Genomic DNA, 20,635 nt, shown 5'->3' with positions numbered 1-20,635 from the left:
CTTCTATGGCCAAAACAATGACAATGTGAAAGAAACTTCCTGACACTGAAGCAGAAGAGGGAAGGGGTGTCAGCCTGGCATGCCCTTCTGCACAGGGGGCCAAATTTAGACTCAAATATGAGGACAGGAGGACAGATGGTTTCCATTGTAAATCCTACACCCCCAGTCTGACTTTCAATTAGTATCTTGTAGAAGCCTTTTAAAGCCCCCCCAACTCCTACCCCTCTCCCAGGTTGCATCTGCTTCCAGATTGTAGGCACACAGAGCTGTGTTTTCTGGCACAGAATCATTAGAGAATTCCAGAAAGTTTGAGGAGACATGAAACACAGAGAGAAAGGTGGTTGTCTGACGGGGCTAACAACAACTCTGGAGAAGATCTTTCTCCACAGCAACCCTTCCCCCCATCGCCAAGCTGCTCTTGCTTCTCACCCATGGAGTAGTCAGTTGTTAAAGCTGATTTCTGATTGTGTACAGAAGCACGAGTTCTCTGCTATTGTTTTCCTCCTTGCTACTGTGGGGGTTCAAGACAAGTTGCTCCAAGATGTGCCTCTGTGGTCTGCAGACTGTTTTGAGCTAAAGATAACATTAACCGTAGGCTCAAGAGAAACTTCTGACCCTCTCTTAACTACCTAGAATAACTTGAATTTAGGGCCTTACCCAAAATTAACCATTATCAGAGATGACCTCTTTGGACCTATCTAAGGGCAAGACACACTACTAAGCATCTACTCTTATCATCATCCTGCAATGACCCTTTGAAGCCCCAAGGCCCCTTTCCTCATGGGATGTCTTATATACCCATGTTCTCTTTCTGTCTCTGAACCTCTCCAGCATGTGGGGTCTCTGACTTTCTCATGTATGTGGGGTTCCCATACATATGTTTTAAATTTGGTTATTTTCTCATGCCCATTTGATTATTAGACCAGTCAGAACCTTGAGAGTAGAGGAAAGTTTGTTCCTACCCCACCCTACTCCCCTGGTTATGTCTTGTCTTTATCTTTTCCCTTCCTGTTAAAACCGAAAGTCTTAATAGTGTGTGGCGTGTTTTGGAAGGGAGGATGGAAAGGAAGTGGGATAAGTTGGCTGAGGGTGAAGGATGGCTGGGAAAAGAAATTGTTTCAACAAGGAAACATTTGAGAATCCCCTTTCCAACTATACCTTTTCTTTCTTCCTGTACTCTTGGAGACAAGTGCTATGTTATTCTCCACCCACAAATTAATAGGCACAAACAGGGTCATTCTTGAGTTCAAAAGTAGTCTGTTTCATCATAAAAGTTTGTGGAGGGTACCTAGTAACCAACCAGCTCGAGATTAGCATATATATATATATATATATATATATATATATATATACACGCCTAAGCAACCATTATGACTGAAAGATGGGAACAACTGATCAACCAATTGCTATGATGTGCACTGACCACCAGGGGGCAGACCCTTAGTGCAGGAGCTGCCCCTTGGTGCTCAGTGAGCTCCCACAGTGGGAACACCACTCAGCCAGAAGCCTGGCTCACTGCTGGTGAGTGCAGCGATGGCATTGGGGCCTCTCCCTCCTCTACCCCAGTGCTGCCAAGTGGCAGCAGTGGTGGCAGGTGCAGCGAGGCTGGAATGAGTGGCAGTGGAGCTGCATGGCCCTGGTGAGGCTCCTCCCCAGCCACTTGCTGCCTCCCCCACCCCCCCAATCCCCTCAGGGTCATGGATTGTGAGAAAGCGCAGGCCAGGCTGAGGAACGCCACCTGTGCATGAATCTGTGCACTGAGCCTCTAGTTAATTAATAAACTACATAGCACTCTAAATTTGCGAAACATTTACTTAATGAATTCTGAGGATTATTACTGAATGACAAAAGACTCCCCTAGTGAGAACACTGAAACTCAAGTTCTAACCAGGAAATAATCTACAAAGTCATACACCTTCCCCTGATTTTTCTAACATCAAAAGACATTTGTCTACCTTTAGTGAGCCATTTAGAGAAATGTGAAGGGAATATTGTGGGGGAGGGGAAGCAAAACATTTTGGGTTGTCAGGAAAATTAACTAATGAAGAGCTTTTGTGAGGGAGAAAATAGGGAGGAGGAAAAGAAGAGGAGTGCATACATCATCAAGAATCATTACTCAGAACGAACACCCCCAAAGTGGGGAGGCACAAAGGATTGTTTTTGAAATCTTTTAGAAGGGAATAAGGCGATCAGATATACTCTGCAAACACATTCTTTTAAGAACAGTTAGCGGCAGTCCAGACATTCCATTCAAATTAGTGGCTATTTTTGAAGAAAATAAAAACAGTAGCTGCTGAAACAAGCAATCTGGAAGCACAAGAAAGTTGATATTCACACACGAAAAGGTTTTCAGGCTGGTCTCAGAACTATTGCTGTAACAGTGAAGTGCCGAGGGCTTTCCAACAAGCTGGCGGCAGAGCCCTTCTTAGGTGAGTTAAAAATCTCTCCCTCCCCTCCCCTGCCTTCCCCTTCCAAAATTATCTTATTATTATCGTTAACAGTCTATTTGGTTTGGAATGTAAAATATATGCTGATGGAAGAGCCCTACGAAAGAGCAGAAAAATCTCAAGGTACTGATAGTAAAATCCTTCTATGAAATCTGCAGAACACACTTTCTCTAAACTGCCCAATTGAAAACTATGAAAGATAATGGGCACTTCCACTGAGTAGTCTTTTGGGGAGAGTCTGTCTCCTAGATGACGTCAATCGCCCTCAGAAGATCTCCCCCATGGAAGATCTGCCTACTGATTGGGGCAGCAGTCCTAACTGCCTTATGTTCTGAATTACCCCAGCATGATGAACTGCCCAGGACGGGAGAGATTCAAGCACAGACAGGACAACAACATCCACTGCTGAGATGCCCGCTCCGGCATGACCGTACATGACCGGACATGCTTGGCAGGACATGACCAGTGAAAATCAGAAAGGCCATGGAATGACTGGGAGAGTTTTTGTTTCCAGGTCTAAGAATTGTAACTGCTGATTTAGAAGAATGCAAACACACCTAAATGGAACGATTTGGAGATAGGTATATTATGAGTAACTTATTAGTTAGAAGAGTGTTACACTTCTACTATTTCCTTTTATACTTCTGTTCGATCTTATGTTACTTTTCCTCTCTCACCAGATATATACATGTCTGTACAATGCATTGTTGAAAAAAATTGTTTATTGCAGCTTGTTAGGGAAGTCCTAAGATGTAAATGTTTGCCTTATGAGAGATTAAGGCAAACATAAAACTTGTGGGCACACAATAACACTAAAAAATGTACAGGTGTATTCCGTTACCTTGGTGTGTTGTTTTTTTCTAACTCTTTTGCTCTGTATTTCTAACGATTTTCTCTCCTAATATAAGCTTTTAGGTCTATGCATTTTCCTTTAACTCCTTATTCAGTTTTATCGGTCAAGCTTCCACATATGGAATCAAATATTTGATACATAGAATTGAAATATTGCCCTAGCTCCTCAATTCCAATAATTACAGGCTGTTGTTCCTTGTGATTAAGCCCCTATCTCAGTGGTCGGCAAACTCTCGAGCCGCAGTTTGCCGACCACTGCCCTAGCTGGTTTGGCTCAATGGCTAGGGCGCCTGTCTGTGGACTGAATGGTCCTGGGTTTGATTCTGGTCAAGGGCACATGTCTGGGTTGCAGGCTCGATCCCCAGTAGTGGGCTTGATCCCCAGTAGTGTGCAGGAGGCAGCCAAGCAATGATTCTCTCATTATTACTGTTTCTATCTCTCTCTCCCTCTCCTTTTCTCTCTGAAATCAGTAAAAATATTTATGGAAAAAAAAAAGAATTGAAATATTGTCATATATCCATATGATTTGTTTTTCTATCCTGAGTTTCCAAACAGATGGGTGTTTCTAGTTATCTTTTTAAAAATTTGACACTTGACTTAATTGAATTGTAATAATATAATACAAAATTTTTGAAATTGGTTGCTGTGCCTTAATGATTTTGTGGTTCCAGTTTTATTAAACTCCTAGCTTAAAGCAGGCACTAGGATTTTACTCCTATCCCCAAGATTCCCCAGGCAGCAAAAACCAATATTCAAGTTCACTAAATTCAGCAGATATCTTCCAGGCAAAAGCTGACTGTAGGCTCTGCTTACCTCTATGGTCTCTGGCCTTTATTCTGTCCTGGTGCTATTTCTTAACTTTTTGCCAGTTTATAGATAAAATATTTTTAATATTTTATCTATAAACTGGCAAAAAGTTCTATGCATTTTTTATTTATTTTTAATATTTTATCCAGTATTTTTGTTGTTTTCATTAAAACATCAGATATGTATTGGGCACCTACTATGTATAGAGTAAGTGTTATGGTAGTGATCTGTACAAGGTGGACTAGTAGTGTGAGAAAAAGAGACATTGATTGGGTAGGACAAAAGCGGCAACTAATGGAAGGTGATGGTTTGAGAGTCAAGCAGGCCTGGAAACGAAGCCCAGAGTCACGCTCACTAACTGTGAGACCTGAAGGAAGTCACTCAACCTCTCGGTGCTCAGTTCCTTCATCAATAAATGGGTGTTTACAACAGCAGCTACCTCAGAAGTTTGTAGTTAGAATTACTAGAAGAGCTACCGCTAAGCATTTGGTAATGGCTCAGACAATGCTAACTAGTCTTTGTCCTTACAGAAGAGATGCATACATACAAACAAACATATATTTCTGTAAGGCTTAATCACCTCTCCTGGGAGCTGCCAGAGGGAGAACATAGCACCACGTCCCTTCCAACTCCAGGGTGGGGAGACTTGATTCTTACTGTGCCCGCTTCTTGATTCCCTCAAATAGAACCCTTCTCACGGTCCCTCTCCTTCCTGATTTTGATTTAGAGACAGGAAGGAAGTGTCTTGCAGGCAACTTCTGCTTTCCAGAAGATTCTTGAGACAAGCAGGATGAAATATAAGGGAGAAAGAAAGAGGAAATACATGGAGAAAAACAGAAATCAGTATTTTAAAAATTACCCTACTGAAAAGGGAATGGCTAAATCATATTGGCTATTAGGAGTTGGAGAGAAAATTTGAAGGCGAAAAAAAAAGAGCATCCTGGATGCCATGCTAGGGGACTTGGACTTTTTCCTCTAGGCAGTGGATTGTCAATAATTTGTGCAGGGTCAGATCTGCAATTCAGGGTAGAGGGTACATAGAACTCTGAAAGGGCAGGGAGCCCAGCTTGAATGTGCCTGCAATGAATCATAAGACATGGTGAGGGAAGGCTGGTTGTTAGAAGAGTGAGGCTCCATGGTAATGAAACTGTGGAGGATGTTGATGGTGGCCAACAAGGCAATTCTGCAGAGAGCTTAAGAGAACGGAAATGGCAGGACTTGGTGGACATGGAATGGGAGCAGAGGGCAATGAGACTCCCGCTTGGTTTCCGACTAGGATGACTAAACAAATGATGGAGCAATTAGCCAAGGTCAGCGATTCAGGAGGGGCAGGTTTGAAAGCAAACATGATGGGCCTGAATGTGACCTCACGGTGGGTGGTACAGGTAGAAGATGTGTAAAGTCTCTGAGCACAGGCATGTGTGGCTCTCCGAGGGGTTCTGGCTGATGAGAGGAAGGAGTCTTAAGAAGAAAATTGTGACCCATATTGTCTTTCCCTATCGAGATCATGGGAAAGAAGACCTGAAAGAGATCCATTGCTTTTGACCACCAGAAGGTTGTTGGTGACTTTAGTCTGAGCCGTGCCCTGGAGGAAGAGGAGCAGGAGCAGGACTGCAAAAAGTGAAAAACGTGGGGAGGAAGTTGTGAGGTAAGTTGATGGGGTCCAGGGGGAATAAAGGGACAAAAAAGTCTGCATCTTCTTCTCTTCCTCCTCTTCGTTCTTTCCCCTCCACCCTTCTTCTTCCTGAGTGAGGGAGCTGGAGGGTGGTGAGGTCAGAGGGCAGGTGGAGGAAGAGCTTCCTTCCTCTGACTTTCCACCGGCTCCCCACACACCTCTTAGGCGTCAGGAGCAAGAAGGGTCGGGCTATCAGGTAACAAATATTTAATGAGTCTCTAGCTTGCTTTAAGTGGTGGCTTAAGATAGGGAAGAATGAGGAAGTCTCAGAAATGTGAGCCACTCATTCAGATGAGGTGTGCAATCTAAAACCGGAGCCTGGGAGGGATGCCTGTAGCTTCCCGAATGGTGGAGGGAGGAGAGGAACCGTCCCCTCCCCAGGCAGGAGGTGGTGAAAACAGCCTGGGGGACACAGAAAAGTCTCTGGGGAAAATGGAAGACAGTGAACACTGACAGCACTGTTGTAGGTTCCAGACACGAAGCTAAACTGGGCATTTTGTAGGCAATTGTGTGAGAGCCTCAAAAACGATCCTGGGAGAAAGGTACAACTGTTTCCCATTTCATTGATGTAGAAACTGAGCATTCAGCTTCCCCCCCCCCCCCTCTCCCACTCTAATTTCACTTCCCCAGAGACAAATAAAATGCTTTGAAATATGGAGGGAAAATTCCAGTCCTCGTCTTTTGAAATTTTTATCTCGCTTGGGAAGTCAGGTGAAGGCACAAAAGAGGAAAATTCCTAGCGTGCTTGCTTGAGCCACTGAAACCACCTGCATCTCTGTGGGGCCTTGATTACTAAGGTAGTGAGGCTGAGGTGAAGCGAGGCGGAATGTTAAAGAAAGGCCAAGGCAGTTGGGTGAGGAAGTGGCTGCCAGTTCCTTCTGTAGGGACAGCGGAGGGGAGCCCTGTGGCCATGAGCCTGTCCCTGGTCCCAGCACAGCCCAGTCATCCCATAGTCCATCTGTGGGGAGAAACTGTGCCTTGGCTGGGCTCGTACACAAAAGCTTTATATAAATGACTTCCCCTCAGTATCCTCAAATGTATATACATTATCACCCACAGGATGCATATGGAGAAATTAAATGGCATTGGAAAGAAATGTACATGCACTTCTATTCATGACAACTTTCAAGAGAATAGGCCACAAAAAGATTTTAAAAACAAACAAACGGTGTGCAATGATAACACACACTGCTGATAATCCATTTGTTTAAAAAAAAAAAAAAAAAGTAGGTATATTACAAAGGGATGGAATAGCATTTGGGAGCCGGGGAAAAGAGTCAAGAGAAAGTAACCAGCTAGACCGCTACGGGTGATAAAATGTGGCCAGCATTCGTGCCCTATACTTTTTTTTTGCACTTCAAAAATACGTATTCTTTTTTGGCAACTGGGGCTCGGAGGTCCACGTGACGTGCCGCAGGGTTGCCATGGAGACCAGAAGAAACTTTATTTTTAGAAAAGTAACGCTCCGGTTGCGGCGGAGCCAGGGAGAGGTCGGGGCCCGAGTCCCGCAGCGTGGGAGGTGGGCGGCGGCGGCGGCGGCGGCGGCGGCGGCGGCGGCGGCGGCGGCGGCGGCGGCGGCGGCGGCGGCGGCGGCGGCGGCGGCGGCGGCGGCGGCGGCGGCGGCGGCGGCGGCGGCGCGGAGGCGGCGGGACCCGCCGGGAGCCGCGGGGCCGAGGGGGGCGGCGCGGAGCGGCGGGGCCACGTGACCTGGGCGGGGCCTGCGCGCCGTCCGGCCGCCGCCGCCGCCGCCGCGTCCCATTCATGAGGGCCGCCCGGCTCGCCTGCGGCCCCAGCGGCTCCCGAGGTAGCGGCGGCGGCGGGCGCTGGAGCTGCCCGCGCGCCTCCGGCCTGCCCCGCCCCCTCCGCGGCCCGCGAGCCAGCCCGCTCCGCCGTCTCCGTCCCGCCGCCGCTTCCCCAGGGCCGCCCGCGGGCGCCGGCGCCGGCCGGGAGCCCACCCGCCGCAGGTAAGCGGGAGCCCTCCGTCCCGCCCGCGGCGCGCGCTGTGTCCCCGCGCTCGGCGGTGGTTGGGGGCTCCGCGGGCGCGCGCGGGGCTGCCCTGCGGGCCGGACCCTCGCTCGGGGCAGCGCGGGCCTCGCCGCCCCCGCCGGCGCCGTCACGTAGACGCGGCCCCGCCGGCGCCGTGGCGGGACGGGCTCGCGGGGTGGGCTGAGGGACCCTGAGGGGGGGACGGGAAGACTCCGAAAAAATTCGGGCCGCTGCCCGAGGTGATGGTCATGGGGACCCCCGGCACCCGCGCGGGCTTCTGGCGTGGAGGCTCGGGCTGAGGCCGAACGGAGGGTTGGCCAAGCCGGTCGCGGCCGGGAAAGTGCCGCCGGAGGCCGCGTCTCCATCCCGCCGGGTCCTGGGGGGGCGGGGGGGGGGCGGGGAGGGGGCGCCGGCACGTGACCGGGCCCGGGTGGGAAGTTGCAGTTGCCGCCGCGGGGCCGGTGTCGGCGGGCGTTTCTGCCTCCAGGTCGTGGACCGGCCCTGGAGCTGTGAGTCTTTTCTCTCTCCTCACCCCCTCCCCTCCCCTCGGCCAGGCTCCCTCCGGACGGAACTTGTTCAGATGCCCCCACTCGGGGCTGCTCTCCCAGCTTTGAACCCCGGCGGGTCCCCGTTTTCTCCGGGACGGTTGTTCTTACTGAAAATCTGGGGTGGCATTTTGGAGGCATCGTTACCGGACCAGAGAGGATCACCCTTCCTTTCAGAAATTGCTGGAACGCTTTTTGGAAATGCTCTGAAGTTTTTTTGTTTTGTTTTGTTTTTTGTTTTTAGTTTTTTTTAACAAGCCTCTAGGCTAATTTTAAATGCACATCTGGGGATTATTATTCCAAACCTGTTTTTGTTTGTTTAAATTAAAAAGAAGTCTCTTGCCTTGGGGTCAAGCCAGGCCCTGTTGAAGCTCTTTTTGCTCAGTAGAGATGCTTGGTGCTACTGTTTATTAAAACTTGGCCCCATTCGTTCATGATGCTTTGACAGCACAGCATTGAAATATATTGTGAAATATTTTACAAATTAATTAGTGGCCCCTGGTGGTTTCTTTGTTGATGGGATGATGATGATGGTTGTTCTTAGTGGCTTAAGGATGGAAAGTGCGGCAGGTGATGTTGAGATGGGGCGGCAGAGCCTGCGGCCAGGGGCAGGTGCAGGTGCAGCGGAGGATGAGCCCTTAGCTGTCCGTGGGCAGGTCCTCCGGTGCGGAACCCTCACTTGGCCTGAAGAGCAGCCAGCCTCCCTGCCCAAGGCCACGCGTGAAAGAGTATTGGGCAGCAGGGATGACTTATTTTGCCCGATTAAGTGTGCAGTTGATTGCGGTATATTAAACTGAAGTATCTCCACACCCAAATTTTGGTAGAGAAGGCCATAGAATGCTACAAATGAGACGATCTTAGTATTTGAGGGCACAGGTGAGGACCAAGGAAAGCTCAGTGGATAGAGCATCGGCCTGGGGACTGAAAGGTCTCAGGTTCGATTCCGGTCAAGGGCATGTACCTTGGTTGCGGACACATTCCCAGTGAGGGGTGTGTAGGAGGCAGCTGATCGATGTTTCTCTCTCATCGATGTTTCTAACTCTCTATCCCTCTCTCTTCCTCTCTTGTATATATTAAAAAAAGAAAAGAAAGAAAAGCTCTCTGTTTAAGGGGAACTGGAAATGGGAGCGTGTGAAAACCATTGAACGCTAGAGTAAAGCCTCTGTTAAGAAACAAACAGGGCCAGCGGGGGCTTGCTACATCACCGTGAATTGTTCTTTTGGTTTACTGACTGGCCTGTCTCCTACTCTAGACCGGGAGTCCTTGAAGACCAGACAGACTCTGGTTGCTGTCTGGTACCAGAGGCAGAACCGGCTTTTAGAGGAGCCTCGGGAGAGGTCTTGTCAAATAAAAGTAGGAAGCAGCAGACAGTGTCCTTTCCAGTGAGTGACCTGAGAGCCGGTAGCACTTCCTGAATGAGTTCACTCAACTTTCCTGAATTGTGAGCTTTGGATGAATAATCCTGGCAGTGCCAAGCATTCGTGGTGGTAAAAGGTTAAATTAAGTTGATGATAGTTACAGTGAATATTTTGCAATGTTTAGTTTAAATGTTAATATTTAATTTACTTATAGCTTGGTCCTTTTTGTCAGCAACTCTTTCCTCTGGGTATGCTTCTTTGCATATTTCTTTCTGTGTAGCAAATATGCAAAGTTAGGAGGTAGATTCAGCTACCTCCTTTAGGTGCTTAGCAATCTGATCAGGAAGTTTTCCTTTAAGCCTGATGTAAGTCTGCCCCCCTTTTATATAATCCTTTCCTTTTTGCTCTGACCCCAGGGGCTGATTTTGTGTGTGTGTGTATGTGTGTGCATGTGTTTATAGTGACTTGCCCAATCACTAGGTAGTGGCTTTATCTTGGAAGACAGTTTTTATCTTTTTTATTCCCTTCTTTTATAGGTAAGTTATATATACTCCTGTCTGAACCTCAGAATCTTTTGGTTCTATCATTTGCCTTCTTGATGAAATAACTCACTAGTTGGTAAGAAGGTATTTGAATAAAAAGTTTTGGTGGCTTTGCTAGCATTTAGCTGCACTTGTTGGAATTTACTTTTCCTGCCATGGTCTTGATTCTTTATTTTAATAACATACTATTACAAACACTAAAAACATAAATATATATATATTTATGGAGAGAGACAGACAGACAGACAGACAGACACGGGGGGCGGGGGGGGGGGAGGGGGCGCGCGCACTGCACTCTGCAAAAGACAAACACGAGGGAAAGTTACTCACCATAACTGGGTATTCTTCCAAAGTCAGTGGCTTCCTGTGTGTGGTGGGGCCACTCCAGCTCTGCAGTCCTCACCTCTTGCAGCCCTCCCTGCTCCTGATCAACAGGAAGCTCTTGGCCCAGGCGGTCTGAAATCCTTCCACTAGATGAGTCTGCTCTGTTTTCAGTTCAGGGAAGGAGCCCTGGTAAGGTGTTCACTTGGTTAGAGTGCCATCCCTATATGCTAAGGTTGCCAGCACAATCTCCAGTCAGGGCACATATAAGAAGCAACCAGTGAATAAATGCATGACTGGGTGGAACAAAGGGGCATTGTTTCTCTCTCTAAATCAATATATTTTTTACAAAAAGGGAGGGAGAACAAAAAAATTCGTTAGGATATAAACTGCTGCAATGCAAGATAAAAGCCTTTAATGTGACATTTAGGATTAGAATGATGATAAAGTGTACATTATTTTTTTCTTATTCAATTCACTGACTACAATTTAGATTCTTTTTATTTTAAAGCCTTTCAGTGCTGTATTTCATGATTCTATTTGTTACTTTAGATTGGTGTTAAAATTATTACTAAGACATGAGGAAGAAACAAGCCAGAAATCATTTTTCTTGTAAAGCATAACAAAACAATCACAACATCAGCTCTTTTTTTCTACCTTCATTTACCCCCGTACAGAGAGTGTGGCTGAAAGGCAAAGAGGTATAATTGTTAGAAGTGGGATCTTCTAGATTATTTAGGTCAACTGTATAATTTGAGAGAATACATAAATGCATTAGAAAAGTGAAGGGAGAACTCTTAGAATGTGTGGTCTTAAAAATCCATTTAGAATGTAGTACCTATTTTTGTAACCTTTGAATTTAGAACTTTATTTATATTTTTAAAAATATATTTTATTGATTTTTTACAGAGAGAAAGTGAGAAGGATAAAAAGCTAGAAACATCGACCAGCTGCCTCCTGCACACCCCTTACCGGGGATGTGTCCACAACCAATGTACATGCCCCTGACCAGAATTGAACCTGGGGGGACCCTTGAGTCCGCAGACCGACGCTCTATCCACTGAGCCAAACCGGTTTCGGCAGAATTTAAGAACTATTATGTGGTGTTTACATCTCTTTACTTTGAACCTGAGCCATCCAAAAAAGGTTTTCCAAAGTTTTGGAGGAGAAACACTAGCTCGCAGAAAAACACACCTTGTGATGTTCAGGAAGCCGGTACATTGCCTTTATCTCACTTTTTGGCATATTTGAATGGTCTAGAAAATCTGTATTTCTCTAATCTTACGAACAGTAACTGCATCTATATTGCCTTTGTTTCATATTCTTATTTTTGTCTGATTCCCTTATCTTAATTTATTGTTTATTTGTCCGAGCTACATCAAATGATTTTTTTCAACCGGGCAAAGTATAAATACAATTTAAAGTGATTTATAAATTCTAAGTTCTTTTCAATTCCTAGACCTATTTATCTTTCCTGTTCAAGAATCTACAATAATTCATTTCACCTGGTTTAGCAAATCTAAATTTCTCATCTCAGTTCTCTCAATTCATTTTTCTTCTACCATCTCCACCTGCCCCAAACATTTAATTTTCTTGAGTACTCACTTTCCTTAATTACCTTCAGAAGGAGGACTCTCACCTCTTTACATGTGTTGATATTGTGTTTTTTAGTGTTCTCTGTGTATTACTTTGTGTTTGCTCTCAAGTCATCTATGACTTTCCTCTAGCTGTTAATCGATATTTGAGTAAATAACTATTATCTCCTTAATTTTCAGGCACTTGCCTGGTCATTTTTCCTCCTCGGCTTTCTATAAACTGAGCAAAGAGGGGAGAGATGGAGAGAGTCAAATGGAAGTAGTAAGAAGGTGGCCTTGAAGGTTTGTCTGATTCTAGTAAAAAACGTAGGATTTGAGGAGGGAAGGAAGGAATGTTTAAACATGGGCACCTTTGAAATATGGTCATAGGGACAGGATCTGTTGATTTTTAAAAGTAGTTGTGAAGGGGAAAAAGGAAATCTTCATAGGTTGCACAGAAGGAGCTCAAATGCAGTAAGCTGGAGTAGTTGAGCCATCAGCCCTGTTATTTTTGGTTCATTGGAAACTTTTTGAAGGTCTGGTGTGCTCTCTCCCATTGTTTTGATTTAAAAAAATATATATATATATATATTTTATTGATTTTTTACAGAGAGGAAGGGAGATAGATAGAGAGCTAGAAACATCGATGAGAGAGAAACATCGACCAGCTGCCTCTTGCACACCCCCTACCGGGGATGTGCCCGCAACCAGTGTACATGCCCTTGACCGGAATCGAACCTGGGACCTTCCAGTCCGCAGGCCGACGCTCTACCACTGAGCCAAACTGGTTTCGGCCCATTGTTTTGATTTTTAATTTTTGTGGTCATTTGTTAACTTAGTTGAAATTTTAAGTAACATTATAGGGGGTGTAAAGGGACATGGATTTGAAAAGAAAAAGGACACATGGTTGTTAAAAACTAATATTTCAAAAGGGATGCCAGGATGCAGGTTTAACAATTATTTAGTGGCTGTAACTAAGTAATTAGGAAAAGAGGAGGAGCTGATGATGGGGAAAGCATCCTTCAGAAATTCTAAAGTTGGAACTAGTGATTTTACTGCAAGAAAAAAGATAGGCATATGGTAACAGATAACTTCTTTAGTAACTGGCTTTCTTCATTTACCTAATTTTGAAATATGATAATTGATTTAAATCTATAGGAAAGATGTTTTCTTTTAAATAGAAACTATCATAAACAAAAAGTTCATTGGTTAATCTGGAATTGAAATCTACCCAAGAGGCTTTTTTATACCTTTGAATATACAGTAGAATTGTATAATATAATGGTCAAGATGGTTCTAACCTATTCAGTGCATTATGATATGGCACTTATTGCTTCTAGCAAAATAGGTATGTCCCGCTGTACTAAAGACTTGGTGTTTAACTCATTCTAAAAGAGGAGTGTCCAGAATAGCCCTTAAAAGGTTTTGGGCATAATCTATTTAATATAAAGACATCTGATAATTTGATTATATGATTTTGTAATGTAATAAGACAGTAAAACCATCAGATAGTTAATGTGAATTAAGAACTCTGAATTGGTGTTCTTTGAATTGTGGTATGGTACTTTCCCCAACAGTTAAGCTTCTAAATTTTTGGCTCTCATATATTGATGTGCCTTTCTTCTGAACCAACGTAAGTCAAGGAATACTTGAGTTTACTGAAGAACCATAAGGAATATACTTTTTGCTTCCTTTGGGTTGCTAAGTGTAATTATTTATCTTGGTAAAAATCCCAAAGTGTCTGTCCATATGTTATATTTCTTTAAAATCTCAACTTTTTTTTTTTTTTTTTTTTAATGAATATTAAATACCCATTTACTCCATCATAGAGACTCTTGGTCTTCAAAAGGGTCTGATGCCTATTTTTTAGAAACACTAAATGTTTCTAGAAGGTGTTTCATGTTTGCAAAAGATTGTCATTATTAGAGTTACATGATTGAACATCTTCTGGAGAGGTGTTGTGCTATACATAAATTATCTCTTTAAGAGTTAAAACAACCCTGCAAGGTAGATATATTAGCCGCGTTTTCTAGGTGCAGACAATGAAGCTCAAAGAGATTTGCCAAAGGCCACAACCGTGTGTTGGTGTTGGCTTAATGCCAGTGCCCCTGTGCCACCACATTGCCCAAGGACTAAGAATTCTTGTGCATCTATTTGACATGCTTAAATCAATTTTATGGTTTTGTTTTGACTTTATTATATAGAACTGGGTAACTTATTGTTAATGTTAGCATCTATATAGACCTAGGGGTGTCGAACTCAATCAGAGAAGGGGCCAAAATCTAAAATCCAGCCTAAATCGCGGGCCGAATGGTTTACTGAACAGTCATAAACTGACAATGTCATAAACTGACAGCGGAGTGCAGTGATGACAGCGCGGTGCGGGCCACATTGCAAGGCCTGGCGGGCTGGATTTGGCCCGCGGGCCTTGTGTTTGACACATGTGATATAGACTAATGCCAGCTCTATAGGGACCTTAGGTTTCTCTGAATCATTGGTGTATACAAATCCAACTGTATTAGGGAGAGAATACCAGCCAAGAACACAGTGGAGGTGATTCAGTCCCACCAGGCCTATTTGGTGTTTGCTGTGGAAAGAGGGAAGCTGGTCACTGCTAAGTTGGGACTGAGTATCAAAAACTGTTACTGTTGTTCTCAGCTTGAGAGCAAAGTGATTCTGTTTAGAAGGAGAAGTGGACTCAGTTGGACTTTTATGAGGCATGGGATATCAATATACAATATGATACCTTCTTCAAGGATTTTCCCTGGTATTTTTTTTCTATTCCTGACTTGAAAACTATTCTATAATCCCTGGATTACATGGGACTGGACTGTGTGTAGGAGTACTGAATTACAACATTTCAGAGTTGGGCAGAGCTTCTAGCCTCTTACTCTATTCAGGAACCCTTGTCCCGTCACATTGTGGGTAGCCTGTTGAAACCCCTAATATTGTTGAGTATCTGACGTTTAGTTTATTTTTTTTGTTTTTTAATCCTCACTCAAGGATATTTTTTCCTTTTTTTTTTTTTTTTTTTTTTTTTTGAGAGAGAGAGAGTGTAAGGAAGAAAGGGAGGGGGGAAAGAGAGAGAGAGAGAGACACACACACACACACACGGATGTGAGAGAGACACATCAATTGGTTTCCTCCTACACAAGCCCTGACCTAGAGTAGGGATTGAAATCTGCAACCCAGCTATGTGCCCTTGACTGGGAATCAAACCCTTGGTCTGAGAGCTGACACTCTGACCACTGAGCCAAACTAGCCAAGGCTTCACTGTATTATTTGGACTCACTTGGTAACTACATGTGTGGATACATTCTCTCTAATGAAGTTTTAATAGTGTTTTACTTATTGTAATTGAATAAATGACTTGGTATTTACCAACTGTTCAATACAGAAGAACTTCTCACTTATACAGAAAATACATTCATAAACTTTTAGGAATTCCCAAATTCATGAGTACACTTTTGGTATATAGTTTACTCAGTTGTATCACCTGTAAAATGGAAATAATACCTACTGATGGGTTAGATGAGGTTGTGTACTAAACCAGAGCCACAAGCTGCCTAGATGCAGAGGCAGGGCAGCAGGCTAGGAGCTCCAACAAGTTGAGACAGTGTGAGAGGCAAAGGAGAAAAAAGGAACTAGAACATCTCTTGTCCCTAAAGTAGCTGAAAGTCTTTGGAAGCTTTGGCATATAGAAACTCTGGGGGGGAAATGCACATTTTATTTTAATCCTCACTATATATCTTGGTATACATTCACATGCAAGGTGGAATGAAGTCTGTTACATAAAGTAGACTTTTATAAAATGCTGTAGGGAGGGATTAAGAAGAGTACTGCATGAGTGGTTGAGTATTAAGTTACAGAAGGTATCTTGGAGAGAGCTTTTGTGCTTATATTTTTAGCATGAGAATATGTTTAGTTGAAAGGTTTTTGTGTCTTGAATAAAAATACGATTGCCTCATGTGCTTGCTTAAAATTTGTTTTGACCCAGAGTTTTTATTTTTATAGTGTCAAAATAGAAAATACACTTTTATAAGTTAGTAATGTTGTATATAAATTTTATGCACTACATGTTTCTAAATTTAAGCCTTGTTAATTTTGCCATTAAAATTTATCTTTGGCCGAAACCGGTTTGGCTCAATGGATAGAGCATCGGCTTGGGGACTGAAAGGTCCCGGGTACGATTCGGTCAAGGGCATGTACCTTGGTTGCAGGCATATCCCCAGTGGGGGGTGTGCAAGAGGCAGCTGATCGATGATTCTCTCATCGATGTTTCTAACTCTCTATCTCTCTCCCTTCCTCTCTGTATAAAATATATTAAAAAAAAAAAATAAAAATTTATCTCTGAATTTTGCTGTCCAGGCCTGTAGGTGGAGCCTTATCTTTGTTTAAAAAGCAGAGCTGTCTTTTATACATAGTAAATATAAGATGGGGCAAAAGTAGGTTTAAACTTGTAAGTACATGAAACAGAGTTTATTCCTGTGTTATTATTTATTAAGTATTGTATTATTTTCCATACAAACAGCTGTAAACTACTTTTGTCCCACCCTGTAATCGTGCAGATGAGTACTTAACTACAAAGGATTATTCTGTTGCTGGCTATTTCATGAAGTGGTTAAGTAATTAACATTTTTCTATGAAATCTAATAACTGATGTTTATAAAAATTTCCCTAGATAAAAAAACTACATGAAATTTTATTCTACTTGAAAAACTCTGATATACATGTACTAAGGTGGGTGGTTTTCTTTTCTTCTTTTAATTTTCCAAATGTTCAATAAGCCTTCTGCTGGTCTCCTCACCATAGAATGGAAAAGGGCTTTTGGCCCGGCTGCCATGACTCAGTGGTTCAGTCATCGTCAGCACAAGGTGGTCATAGTTCAATTCCTGCTAAGGTCATCCCACAGATCAGCCCTGATCACTAGCCAGGCCTAGTGACCCTACCAGTGCACAACTTTTGTGCACCAGGCCTCTAGTAGTAATAGTAGTAGTAGTAGTAGTATAAGCATATAGTAAACTGGCAGTCAGACATCCCTCTCACAATCCGGGACAACTAGCTCCTAATTGCTCGCCTGCATGCCTGCCTGCCTGCCTGCCTGCCTGCCTGCCAGCCTGCCAGCCTGCCAGCCTGATCACCCCCTAACTCTCCCATGCCAGCCTGATTGATGCCTAACTGCTCCCCTGCCAGCCAATGCCTCCCAACTGCCCTCCCCTGCCTGTCTGATTGCCCGAAACTGCTGTACATGCACTTGACTGCAATCGAACCTGGGACCCTTCAGTCCACAGGCCAACACTCTATCCACTGAGCCAAATTGGTTAAGGCTGTATCATTTTATTTTCTCAGTATTCAGTGTTCTTATTTTCATGACTAAATATTGTTCAAAAGAAGCATGTGTTATGATTTTATTTCTTTTCCTTTTCAAATTTTTGTTTTCTCTGGACTTTTTTTTTTTTTTTTTTTGGCTTATGCTTCTCAGTAGCAATCACAAATTCAGGTATCCAATTTCTGACAGAAAGAACTACAAAACTTCCCAGTGCAGTCAATACCTCACCCGAATCCCAGGAATTTCTCCGGTGTTTTTCCTGTTTACTACTTACTCTTTTCAGCATGTTTCCTTATTTTAGTGGGCGCATCCTCCTGTAGCTTTTTGAGAAAGGGACTAGAGGAGGTCATGTCTATCAGACACCTTACATGTCTGGAAATTTAGTCTAGCCTACTTGATTGGTAGGCTGGCTATAAAATGCTAGAATGAAAATAATTTGAAGTCCCAGCTTTTACATTTGTTTCTCTCCCCCTCTACTTCTCTTTTTCTATCATTCCTATTTTCTCAAGATTTTTACTTGTTTTAGCACCTTTACTGTATCTTTTTAAAAAGTCTCTCCTTACTTTCTCATTTCTTGATGAATTGCTTTCATTTGTGATTTTTAATATTGGTCCCTGGACCATTCATGGTCAGGGAGTGATTGGAACTCCAGTGTAATGCCCTTCTCAACCCGGCTCCACGGGGGAACCTCCAGGCCTGGGCTTGTTTTGTATACTTGCTCCTGGATAAAAGGCAGGTATGTCATTGGCCTCAGTCAGTCAGAAAAGCACAAAAACACAAGAGAATGTAGTGGGTGCTTTTCAGGTCTGGTGAAGCTTTACCTCACAAGCAGAATCATCTGCGGCTGTGTGTTCTCATGAACTGTTTGGGAAGTGGCCAAGCACTGGGATACTATGCACCTCTGATTGAGAGCATGTGTATCTGCTCTGTGTAGCTCTGCCCACTGAAGGTTTCTTAATCCTGTGCCCTTAAAGAAATTTCGGAGCCTTTAACATTGTCTTTTGGCATCTTTCTGTCCCTACTACCTTTGGTGGAGGTGCAGTCCCTCCCCATCCTTTGTCCTGGACACTTGATGGGAACTTTCAATTTGGAAAATTGTGTCTTGACTCCAGGAAATGTTATCGTTCTCTCCCTTCCACCTTCTTTCCTTTCCTTCCTCCCTCCCCCTCTTCCTTCTTTCCTTCCTTCCTTCCTTCCTTCCTTCCTTCCTTCCTTCCTTCCTTCCTTCCTTCCTTCCTTCCTTCCTTCTCTTGTTTTTTGGCATATCTCCATTAACGTCAGCTTTGTTTGAGCGCTTCCTTGTCTTTCCCCCCCCCCCCTCCATTTTTTTGTCTTTCAAAAACATGACCTCTTTTATTTCCTATAATTTTCCTTAACCATGCTCTTTTATACTTGTGGGTTTACACCCCTTTTGTATTTCTTTGCTGTTAGGTTAGTTAGTGTATTCATTTGCTAGAGCTGTCTTAACAAAGTCCCACAGAATAACTGGTTTAAACAACAGAAATTATCACAGTTCTGGTGGCTGGAAGTCTGAGATTTTGATGCTAGAAGGGTTGATTCCTTCTGAGGCTGTGAGGGACAGTCTGTTCATGCCTCTTTCCTAGCTTCTGACTGTTCGCTGGCAAGTCTTCGGTATGTCTTGTAGGTGCAGTACCTATCTCTACCTTCATGTCCACATGGCTTTCTCCCTGTGAATGTGTCTGTCTTTGTCCCAACTTCTCCTTTTATAAGGAAGCCAGCCAGTCCCTCATTGATTTAGGGCCCATCCTAATGGCCTCATTTTAACCTGATTACCTCTGTAAAGATCCTATTTCTAAAGAAGGTCGCATTATGAGGTTTTGAGGGTTAGAACTTCAACTTGTCACTTTTGGGGACACAGTTCAGTTCATAACAATGAGTTTCAAGAAAAGTGTGTGACATCTGTGTTTAACAGAAGGTCTAGTTATAGCAGTATTTTCAAAGATGGTTTAGTCACATCTATCTTAACTGAAGATCAAAAACAACTCTCGGAAGTACTTTTTAGATTACAGCTAGAGATTTTTGTGTTACTGTGAAGTTTCTACTTATTTCCCGAATGTTTAACTTAGTATTTGAGTCATCTCATTTTCTACTCTTGCTTTGTTTCTGAACTAATTTGAAGGTTGTTAAAACAATTAAGGAAAGAACAGCAGCAGTGTCTGTGTGAAAGTAAATCTTAAGTTTGTGTGAACATGATCTTCCAGGTTCTGATGCTCTATCTCCCATGTTATTTATACCCTATTTCTTTCTCAGATGTGAGCTTTCCTGGAGTTTGTTGGTTTTTTAAAATTCTGTCACACATTTTCTTGATTTTGGCTTCCTAAGCCCTTTCTTTAGAATAGCCTCCTGCCCTTTCTTACTTTCTGAGAGCATCACTCTTTAATTTCCTTCATAATAGAATTGATCCATGATCAGGTTCATAAATCGATGCTCAACAGTTGAGCCATTGAAGCTGGGCATAATTTTTTTACTACTCAAAACTTTAGTTTTCTCACCTCTTTATTGGTAATTCAGTAGAAATATATTGTTATTCCAATGTATGACCACTGGGGGGAGTATCTTATTTTTATGTTTTGTGTTAAAATCAGAATATAATTTGTGGCATAATGATATTTCTATTGTATCAGTGTAGCACAACTTCAAAATAAGAAATTCCAAGTTAGAAAGTTTTAAATAAATTCTTAATTTTTCTTAAACCTAGATTTGTTTACTAATGGGGTTAGTAGAAGAAAACACAGCTATATATTCTACTAATGTTACTATCAGCTGTGAAATCTAAACAAGATTCCGACTCTTTTGACTAGCAGTTTAGTTTTGTTTCCCTAAGATGGACTTCGGAAGGAGTTAAGTCTTGGGGAAAAAAGTATCCCAACTTCTATGTACCTTTGAGGGAAAAAAAAAAAAAAAAAAGATCATGAAGATGCTATGCAAAAGTAACAAGTAATTTTTCTTGATATTCAACCATTGTTCTTATCTGAGCCTATAGAGAAAAAGTTTGACATATACAGTAGCCTTTTTCTTTGAAAAAGTCACATGGGTGATTAAGAATTATTGGTTTGATTTTTAACTCTTAAGTCTACAAAGCCACCACTCAAGTGATAGGCTGGAACCAAAATATTGGGTACCAGCTTGGGGGTTACGTGATCCACAGGTTACCATATGAGAGGAAGCCGAAGGTGTG

General features: G+C 43.2%; 1 protein-coding gene across 1 annotated transcript in view; it reads left to right on the top strand.

The window, feature by feature from the left end:
- The first annotated feature begins 7,501 nt into the window (after nucleotides 1–7,501).
- The window catches only part of LPIN2 (lipin 2), a 70,537-nt gene continuing 57,403 nt past the window's right edge, over nucleotides 7,502–20,635 (top strand). The window contains exon 1 of the mRNA XM_084888106.1: nucleotides 7,502–7,745. The gene's annotated coding sequence lies outside the window, so the exon portion shown is untranslated. The remainder of the gene's footprint in view (nucleotides 7,746–20,635) is intronic.

The sequence above is a fragment of the Pipistrellus hanaki genome (assembly GCF_964339955.1).
Source record: "Pipistrellus hanaki genome assembly, chromosome: 6".
Taxonomy (NCBI): domain Eukaryota; kingdom Metazoa; phylum Chordata; class Mammalia; order Chiroptera; family Vespertilionidae; genus Pipistrellus; species Pipistrellus hanaki.
This window is presented reverse-complemented; position numbering and strand designations above follow the sequence as displayed.